This window comes from Callospermophilus lateralis, chromosome 16, assembly GCF_048772815.1.
Source record: "Callospermophilus lateralis isolate mCalLat2 chromosome 16, mCalLat2.hap1, whole genome shotgun sequence".
Lineage (NCBI taxonomy): Eukaryota > Metazoa > Chordata > Mammalia > Rodentia > Sciuridae > Callospermophilus > Callospermophilus lateralis.
In genome coordinates this window covers 52,547,378-52,557,160 of record NC_135320.1, presented here as the reverse complement: position 1 = coordinate 52,557,160, position 9,783 = coordinate 52,547,378, and positions in this window count along the sequence as shown.

The following is a 9,783-nucleotide window of genomic DNA, read 5'->3' as shown; positions in this document are numbered from 1 at the left end:
ATATATGTGTGCATGTTGCATACCAATCTATACTCATTCCCTTGAAAAGCATATATAGCTCCTATCTTCTGCACAGTCCAGAAAGGTGTCCTACAGCCTAAATTCCTAGGCTCTCTCTATCCTTTCGTTCATTCAACAAAGTAGCCCAAATACCTACAGTTACCTTGTACTTGTTGAGCTTTCAATTGTCAACCCTAATCTCTTTCCAGTACCAGCAAAAATGAGACAATAGGGTTTATTTTCAAATGGACTTGGCAGAAATTGATGCAGCAATTAGCTTCTCTAGAAGAATCTCCTGCTATTTCATCAGTTTACTGACTTCTGTGCACGGGAATTGCAAGAGCTGCCAAATACAGCATTCTTTTTGGGAAAAATAAATATTAAATCTAGTTTAAAATCCTCTTCATAATCATATTCTGCTTCACTTGGCAACTCTTAAGTCTTTTGATTGAGACATCAATTGTGCTTTTTAAAACTCTCAAATAGTAAAATCTTACATTTTAAAATCCTTCTTAAAATTGTATTTACTATACATATTTACCATCTAAGTATTTTTATAATCCTTCACTAAAATGTTTTGTGACCTGTCTGCATTTAGCCATCTGCAAACTACCTTTTATTCTACATCTGCTTGTAGCTAAGCAGCTTGCCTTTGCTGTAACTTTGGGTTAAAACATGACAAGTTATTATCGTACTTGCTATTCGCTGCCATTTGCAATTGTCATCTTTTAAGACATGCCGTCTCCCTGGACCACTTTTGAGCATTTGTATGACATGAAAAGAAATGACTTCAAAATAAAAATTGCTTAAATGCTATGCCTGGTGTGGTTTTAAGTGAAACATCTGGGCTCATTCAAATTATTTCTTTCTGATGTGATTTTCTTTGCCATGACTAACGAAGGCAGGAGGTTTGGTCAGGTGGTTTTTTTCCCCAGGAGTTACTGGGAAAAGAGGAATTCGTCCCTTGGGCACTGTGTTTCTGGGTTCCTCAAGGTTTTTAGGAAGGCAGAGGCCACCTCATGTTATTCTCCTCAACTTGTCCTGGTCTATTGATATCTTTGAGAACAGTGTCTGGAACTTCCATTGTCAGGGAGTCTAGAGGAGGGTCACTCAGGGGCTGAGCGTTAGTGGATACAAGAAGCCAAGGGAAGACTGGCCACCATATTTGAAGACAGGATTGTCCTGGATAACTTCATAGAATGGAATAGAGGGTGTAAGGATGAAGGAGAAGATGCCACCTAAACAGAGTGATCGCTCTTACTGCAGGTCTCAGCTCAAAGATCACTTCCGATCTCTGGTGCCCAAATGGATGCAGGTTCCCTTCCCTCTCTGTTCTTAATCATGTCCCCTGCTATTGCCTCAAAGAAGATATGAGACAGTGAGTGTTTCTTGTCCATTATTTTGTATTGTTTACCCCAATGGAAAGTAAGCTCCATGACAATAGGGACCTTACCTGTCCTTGTTTTGTTCATTCACCTGGTCATCTCCAGGACAGGTTGGCTACATAGTTTGAGGGCCCCAGTGCAAAATGAAAATGTGAGGTTCCTTGTTCAGAGAAAAGTGCTGCTCAAGGTGGTACTACCATGTAAAACTTCCTTTCTTAAATACTCTCTCTCCTTACCATTGTGTTTTTTGACTTGCTATCTAATAGCATTCTATATTTTAAAAATAGAAATTTTAAATCATGATTTATTATTATGGAATCTACTGTTGGTCTTTATATCATAAAATGCTAGTTTTAAATGTCAATATAAGAACATTTAACTGGTATGCAAAATCCAAGATTACACAATTCATATTTTGTATTTCACACACACATATGTATTTCATTCTTACCAGAACCATGGAAATGCTGCATGAAACTAATGCAATAGTTTTTATTTCACTTTTTAGCACGTTATACCAGCACTTCTTTCAGCTCACTGGTAGTAAAGAAGGACAAAAAGGAAAAGCAACAGTGCATTGCCTTATTGCTTTTGCTTTCTTTCTTTCTTTTAATTTTATCTATTTATTTATTTGGCTTTAAGTGGGAAATGATATGCATAAGCAAGAAAGAGTCCCTAGATTTTCCTTTTGGTTTGAACAAAAGAGCAGAGCCTCTAGGATAACTAAGATATTCTGAAAATGGTCCTAACACAACATTCCCTAACACCACTGCCATGTACTTGCTTTTAGTCTTGCTGAATGCCCATGTATTCTTTTGGTGTCCAATGGTTACCAACTTCAATGCTCATGGGATATCCTAAAAATTCTATAAGTGAATGGGAAGGCAAGGGACTGTGGACATCTCTGCTCATGTGCACGTTCCATCATTCCAATGGACTTCCTTAGAAAGCACAAGTTCAGTGAAATTATTCAGAATTGCAAGATGGTATCAACGGTGCTTTAAACCCAACATGGACCACTTTATTGCACAAGTCCGTGCCCACAAAGCCCGATGTGGTTTATGTTCTGCTATAATGGAGCACACAAATATCACACTGAATACAGAGGATGAGTATATATTCCTACTGAATAGTTGAATGAGCAACAGAGTCAGACTGTCTATCAATGAATTGAGCTGCAGAAAACTTCATGGCCCAGAAAGAGAGAGGAAAGGTGGGTATAGCTTTGTGGGGTTTTTTTTATTTGTTCAAATTAGTTATATGTGGCAGTAGAATGCCATTTGGACACATCATACATAAATGGACATGATTAGGAACAGAGAGGGAAGGGAATCCGAATCCACTTGGGCACCAGAGATCACTTCTCCAAGGAAGTGATCTTTGAGCTGAAACCTGCAGTAAGAGTGATCACTGTTTAGGTGGCATCTTCTCATTCTTCTGGTTGTACATGATATAGAATTACACTAGTCATGTAATCATATATGCCTATAGGATATTAATGTCTGATTCATTTGACTATCCTTCTTCCCTCCCTTATCATCTTGCCTCCCTTCACTCCCCTCTGTCTAATCCAAAGTACCTCTATTCTTCTGTAGCATCCCCCCTAGCCCTTATTGTGAATTGGCATCCACATATCAAAGAAAAATTCAGCTTTTGGTCCTTTGGGATTTGCTTATTTCTCTTAGCATGATATTCTCCAGCTCTGTCCATTCGTTGACAAATGCCATAATTTCATTCTTCTTTAAGGATGAGTAATATTCATATATATAATATTTTCTTTATCCATTCATCTGTTGAAGGGCTTCTAGGTTGATTCCATAGTTCAGCTATTGTGAATTGAACTGCTATAAACGTTGATGTGCCACTATACTATAGTACGCTGATTTTAAGTCCTTTGGGTATAAACTGAGGAGTGGGATAACTGGATAAAATGGTGGTTCCATTCCAAGTTTTCTGAGAAATCTCCATACTGATTTCCATAGTGGTCGTACCACTTTGCAGTCCCACTAGCAATGTATGAGTGTACTTTATCCCCCACATCCCCCACAATCCCAGCCAACATTTATTGATGCTTGTACTCTTGATAATTGCCATTCTGACTGGAGTGAGATAAAATCTCAGTGTAGTTTTGATTTGCATTTATCTAATTACTAGAGATATTGTACATTTTTTATATATTTGCTGATCCATTCTATTTCTTCTTCTGTGAAATGTCTGTTCAGTTCCTTAGCCCATTTATTGATTCAGTTAGTTGTTTTTTGCTGTTAAGTTTTTGAGTTCTATATATATCCTGGAGATTAATGCTCTATCTGAGGTACAGGTGGTAAAGATTTCCTCCCATTCTGTAGGCTCTCTCTTCATGATTTTGATCATTTCCTTTGATGTGAAGAAGTGTTTAGTTTAATTCCATCCCATTTATTGATTCTTGATTTTACTTCTTGTGCTTTAGGAGTGTTGTTAAGGAAATCAGTTCCTAAGCCAATGTGGTGGAGATTTGGACCTACTTTTTCTTCTATTAGGCACAGGGTCTCTGTTCTAGTGCCTAAGTCCTTGATCTACTTTGAGTTGACTTTTGTGCAGGGTGAGAGATAGGGGTTTAATTTCATTTTGCTACATATGGATTTCCAGTTCTTCCAGCACCATTTGTTAAGAGGCTCTCTTTTTTCCAATGTATATTTTTGGTGCCTTTGTCTAGTATGAGATAACTGTATTTCTGAGGGTTTGTCTCTGTGTTTTCTATTCTGTACCATTGGTCTATGTGTCTGTTTTGATGCCAATACCATGCTATTTTTGTTACTATATCTTGTAGTATAATTTAAGTTCTGCTATTATGGTGCCTCCTGCTTCACTTTTCTTGCTGAATATTGTTTTGGATACTCTAAGTCTCTTGTTTTTCCAAATGAATTTCATGATTGTTTTTTTTAGTTCTACTGCAGAATAGAAATTATATTACATCTCTATAACACTTTTGGTAGTATGGCCATTTGACAATGTTAATTTTGCCTATCCAAGAACATGTGAGATCTTTCCATTTTCTAAGGTCTTTTTCAATTTCTTTCTTTATTGTTCTATAGTTTTTATTGTAGAAGTCTTTCACCTGTTTTGTTAGATTGATTTCCAAATATTTTAGTGTTTTTTTGAGGCTATTATAAATGGGGTAGTTTTCCTTACATCTCTTTAAGTGGATTCATCACTGATGTATAGGAATACATTTGATTTATGGGTGTTAATTTTATATCCTGCTACTTAGTTGAATTTATTTATTTTATTATAAAAGTTTTCTGGTAGAATTTTTCTGGGTCTTTTGAATATAAAATCATGTTATCAGCCAATAATGATAGCTTGAATTCTTCTTTTCCTATTTGTATTCCTTTAGTTTCTTTCTTCTGTCTAACTGCTCTGGCTAGAGTTTGGAGGACGATGTTGAATAAAAGTGGTGAAAGATGGCATCCATCTCTTGTTCCAGTTCTTAGAGGGAATGCTTCCAATTTTTCTCCATTTATAATGATGTTGACCTTGGGCTTAGCATATATGGCTTTTACGATATTGAGGTATATTCCTACTATGGGTAGTTTTTCTAGTATTTTGAACATGAAGGCATCCAGCCTCTCTTCTTGATAGTATTACTGTTCCTAAGCCTACTTGAAACTCTTGTCCTTGGTTCAACGAAATATTCCTATCTCCTTATAATCAATTTCCCCTGATTTATGCAATTCAGAAAATATCAGGTTTTTGCAGCTGCTGAACAACAAAAAATTATTTGTGCCCTGTCCCATGCACAGTTTTCTGTGTATACCCAGCTTTGCAGTCCTCTGAACACACCATGACTTCCACATCACCATGCTTTTGCTCATCATATCCATTCTTGTAATGTCCGTGTCCTCTTTTCTAATAAGCTGACTACCCTTCCTCTTCAAGACCAGTCCTCCTGTGGCAGTGTCCTTAGTACCATTTCCATGAACTTAAAGGTCATTGTATTGCAAAAGCCATTGCCATTTCTGTTTCTGAGTGCTTATTGGGAACAGGGTAAAGCCATGTTATCTTTTATTTTTCCTCTCTAAGATCTCATATAGTGCTTGACCCTTATCAGAAGTCACTGTCCATTGCATGAGAGTTTGTTGTTGACTTTCCAAATTACCCTATATGTTTAGGCCTGGGGAATGTTGTATTAGAACTATTTTCAGAATGCTTTAGCTATAAATCAGTCACCACAATCCAGTCCTTATTACTCTTGTTCAAAGATCTTTCTTTGTTGAAAGCTCTTTTTTTATGATTGTAGGGATTATTCAAGGCAGTATTAGTAGAAACGATTATGGGTAATAAAAAGATGCATATTGAAATGGGCCTGGAATTAAGCCATTCATGGAATCATCTGAGCTCAGCTGTGCCTAATATACTTTTGGACCAAGCTATTTATGAAGTTATAGACCACAGATTACTATGACACCCACATTCATTCTTGAAAAAGATGACTCAGTTGCAAGTCCTGCACTTGCACAGGAGCAGGAATCTGAGGGGGAAGAAATATCCATCTACTGCAGATGCCATTCATAAAGGTCCCTAGTATGGCTCCTAAGTGGGCTGCATTGTCTGCTCTGCTTCCTATTGGGAAATAACTCAAGGTGTTTAATATTTTCACTGAATATGGTGGTCTGCCTCCCTTGGCATGCTGCTTTGGAGGGGCCTTCCCCGGGGGGCATTGTTTATCACGTTTCTCATCTCAAATGAAAAATAAGAAATGAATCCTAATTTCACCCAGGACACAGGTTTATTAAAATAATATCTGAAATACTGCAGATATTCTCATAATTTTGTGAAACACCAAAACAGAAAAGCCTTATCCTCATGAGATGGGAATGCTTAATAAGCAAATGACAATACTTAGTTGGATTTTTTTTTCTCATTCTTATCAGGAGTTGGTAAGAGGGATAGCTCATTAGGTCACGTGGTGACTACAAAGACTCAAGTAAAAAAGGTAAAAGACAAAAATTCCAAGGGAAACAGAAGCAAGCCCTGAGATTTCCATCTTCCTTGTTTGTTTCACCTTTGCATACATGACGTGATTCTCTACTAAACAACCAGACAGGAAGGTAAAACTTGCTTTCCTTTAAATGGTGGGTGGAAGTACCTTTGCTGCATTTGAAGACCCAAACTATAATGTTCATATGAAGCAGAGGGAGGGAAGGATCAAATAGTCTCCTCCTGTCATATATAAATAAATGGGGGATCAGTCCAACATGCCATGTCCAATTTGAGTATGAACATTATTATCCCAATCGTGAGCCTGTGTAACTCCTGGCTCATTTTCACTAGCTCTGGGCATATAGTTCTCTATCATATCACTCTGACTCTGACTGAATGTGTTCATGTCAAATAATGGTTAAACCCTCCACTGTTCCCCAAAAGTCTGAGCAGCAGCTGGATGCAGATGTGCACCAACACCAGCAGTCATGTGAAACCCACCATTTGGGTGCATGACATGTCTATGCCAAATGGATGGCCATGCCTCACAATGTCTTCGGAACATGAAATAACTTGATTTTTTTAAAGGCAAAAGAAAATACTTGGCTGAAGGCAAGATTGCTTTTCGGAAGGGAAACTCTTTTCCCAGGGTGTCCTGTGCAGACAAAACTTACTGCATCCCTTCTAAAAATGTGTCTGGAGCTGTCTTCCAAGATGATTAATAGAGCAAGTATTTCTCACAAGGGTCTGACCTTTGGGAGCACAGCAGACAGAAGGCACAAACGACTGGAGATGGATAAAGAGGACAGGCTCACAGGACACGCAAATTCACAACCTGACTCTCATCAGGATGCAGGCACGCTGCACCATCCCTTGGGGGAAACCCTCTAGGCAATGATACCTTTGAAAAACTTTTTATGTCATTATACATCTCTTTACCTGAGAAAGATTTTCTTTCAAGAGATGAAAGCACCTGTCGGTAAATTGGAAGTGCCGAGACTGTGAAGATAAAAACGATTAAACAGAAGGTCCCTGCACCAATCATTCAGCCCAGAACCAATGGTCACAACTTTAGGAACTCATTCCTAAATGCAATGTAAAAGCTTCACTGCAAAGGGGAGGAAAAGAAGGTAGATATTTTGGGGGAAAATAAATTTGTTATTTAAAAATCTTTATAACAACTCTGTAAGGCAATGTTAATGTCCCCATTTGACAGGCAACCTGGAACTTGAAGACTTCAGTGAGGTCGGTCATGCAGGTAGAAAGTAGTGGCAATATGAGATTCAGGCCCAGGTGTGTATAATTTCAAGCTCATTCTTGTTCCACTGTCTCCTATTATATAAATCTGGAGCATGAAGAGCTGAACAGATTGGTTTTGGTAGAAATTCACTTGTTTAAAATTGAAAACTATTTTCAAGTTCACCTACAAGGCACGGTGAGGACCTTTGCTGAGTTGGGAAGTATAAGCAATGCTGAGTTTTATTGTCCCAAATACAGAAATGCTTTCTTTATAGTCTGTTTCTGTCCTTATGCCTTGGTTTTATAACAATTTCCATTAACTTATATTTTACTTTTTTTTATTACTTATAATATTATTGAATTACTACTTTGTGCCATGAACTGGTCTAGACAATTAGTGTGCAGAGGTCCCACCCTGAGTTTCCCCGAAGACTGAGCCAGAGACCAGGATTTGTCTGGGAAGTGATCTTGGAAAGAAGTGAAGAATCAGAAAAAGTGAAACTGGAAAAGGGGGAGGAGCCAATATGCCGACACCCTGCAAAGCTGGCCATCAACACAGGTGGCCGGTGCTCAGTCTCGCTGGAACCGGTAGAGGGGAGTATAAAAAGGATCAGAGGGAGAGGCATTTATCCATTATTTCATGGACTGTTTTGGCTGAGAGTCAACCCTTGCTCACTTTTGGGCTATCCATGCATGAATATCAACAAAGCTCCAGCAGGCACTCCATCCAGGGGACTCAGGGAAGCCTCTCTGCTAGAGCCATGAACTGAGGCTGAGAGGATATGAGGTGGTAAGCACAGCATCTGTGATAGGGAGCTAAATGGATGCAGTCCTTGGTCTTAAGGAAAATCCCACAATTTAAATTGAGAGGTGCTTATTAAATAAATTAATAAACTTCATAATTACAAATTTTGATAACCATCCTAAAGGAAGAAGACAGGTGATAGGAGGGAGACAAATAAGCATGCCTACCTTAAACTGAAATGGCAAAGGAAGCTTCTGGGGTGAGGGTGACGTTTAGACCAAGATGGCCAAGAGGGAGAAGTGAGGAAAGGCTTGCAGAGAGAACAGCCTTTGCAAAAATTGCAAATGAGCTATAGAAATGGAAAGGAGCTCAACATGATTCAGCAGAGTGAGGAGGTAGGAGAGAAGAGTTAGATGTACCTGGAGAAGTAGGTGGTTGGGTTCTGAATTTTACTCTGGGTGGAATGAAAAGCCATTAGAAGTGTTCTAATATTTTTGAAAATTTTATACAGATGTTTTATGAAAAAGAAATCTATGTTGTGTAAGAGGGAGATCAGGGAAGCTTTTCTGAGGTAGCTGTGGTGGGCTGAGAAGGAATGTTGGTGACTTAGACCAGGGCATGACAGTGAGGATGGAGAAAACTGAGCAGATTAAAGAACCATTGTTTTCCTCATGAGAATGTGGTAGTGGATCAGATATGAGGATGAGAAAGAAGGGGTTAAGGATGACCCCCAGACTTAAATCTTAAGCATTTATTCATCCACTCAACAAATAGGTATTGAACACTTACTACCTGCTAAACATGAAAAACCCAGATTGCTATGTCTCCACCCTGGCCTTTGAGTGACTCACAGTTCAGTAAGGAGAACAGAGAAGTAGACAGATGATTCTGAGAGAGGATCATCAGTACCATGATAGCTGTACATTCTAGATTTCATTAAAAGCTAACATAATCAAAGTTAGTGACTTCCACCTGTTCTGATGACCAGACGTGTATTCTACTAGAAGAAGATGTACCAGTTACCCAGAACACTTTGGGAAATTGATCCAGAGAGGAGTCAGTTGTCCATGAGTTCTTTTATCCTCACTGATTAATAATTAGCCTCTCAGCCACCCACAAATATAGAGTTTAGTCCAGACCACTGAGTCCTGGAAATGGAAGTGCTAAAGGGGTCAGAGCTGCCGGGTTGTTAAATAGAGTACAGTCAGTAAGGAAGTCTTCCTGACATGAAGCCGTGGTAAATCCTCCTCGATGTTCTCAAAGTCCCTGAAGCCATGATATCCGACCAGCAGAGCTTCCCCCAGTGGCATTCTTGTCATTCTTGGCAGAGCTTCTCAAACTGCATTATGAAGGTTACCTTCACAAGGCCAGAGGACTTTCATCAAGCCGGCTGAGTTGGAATCATTGAAGGTCATTCAACCTGCTGTAGAATTTAAATGTTAATTTGCCATA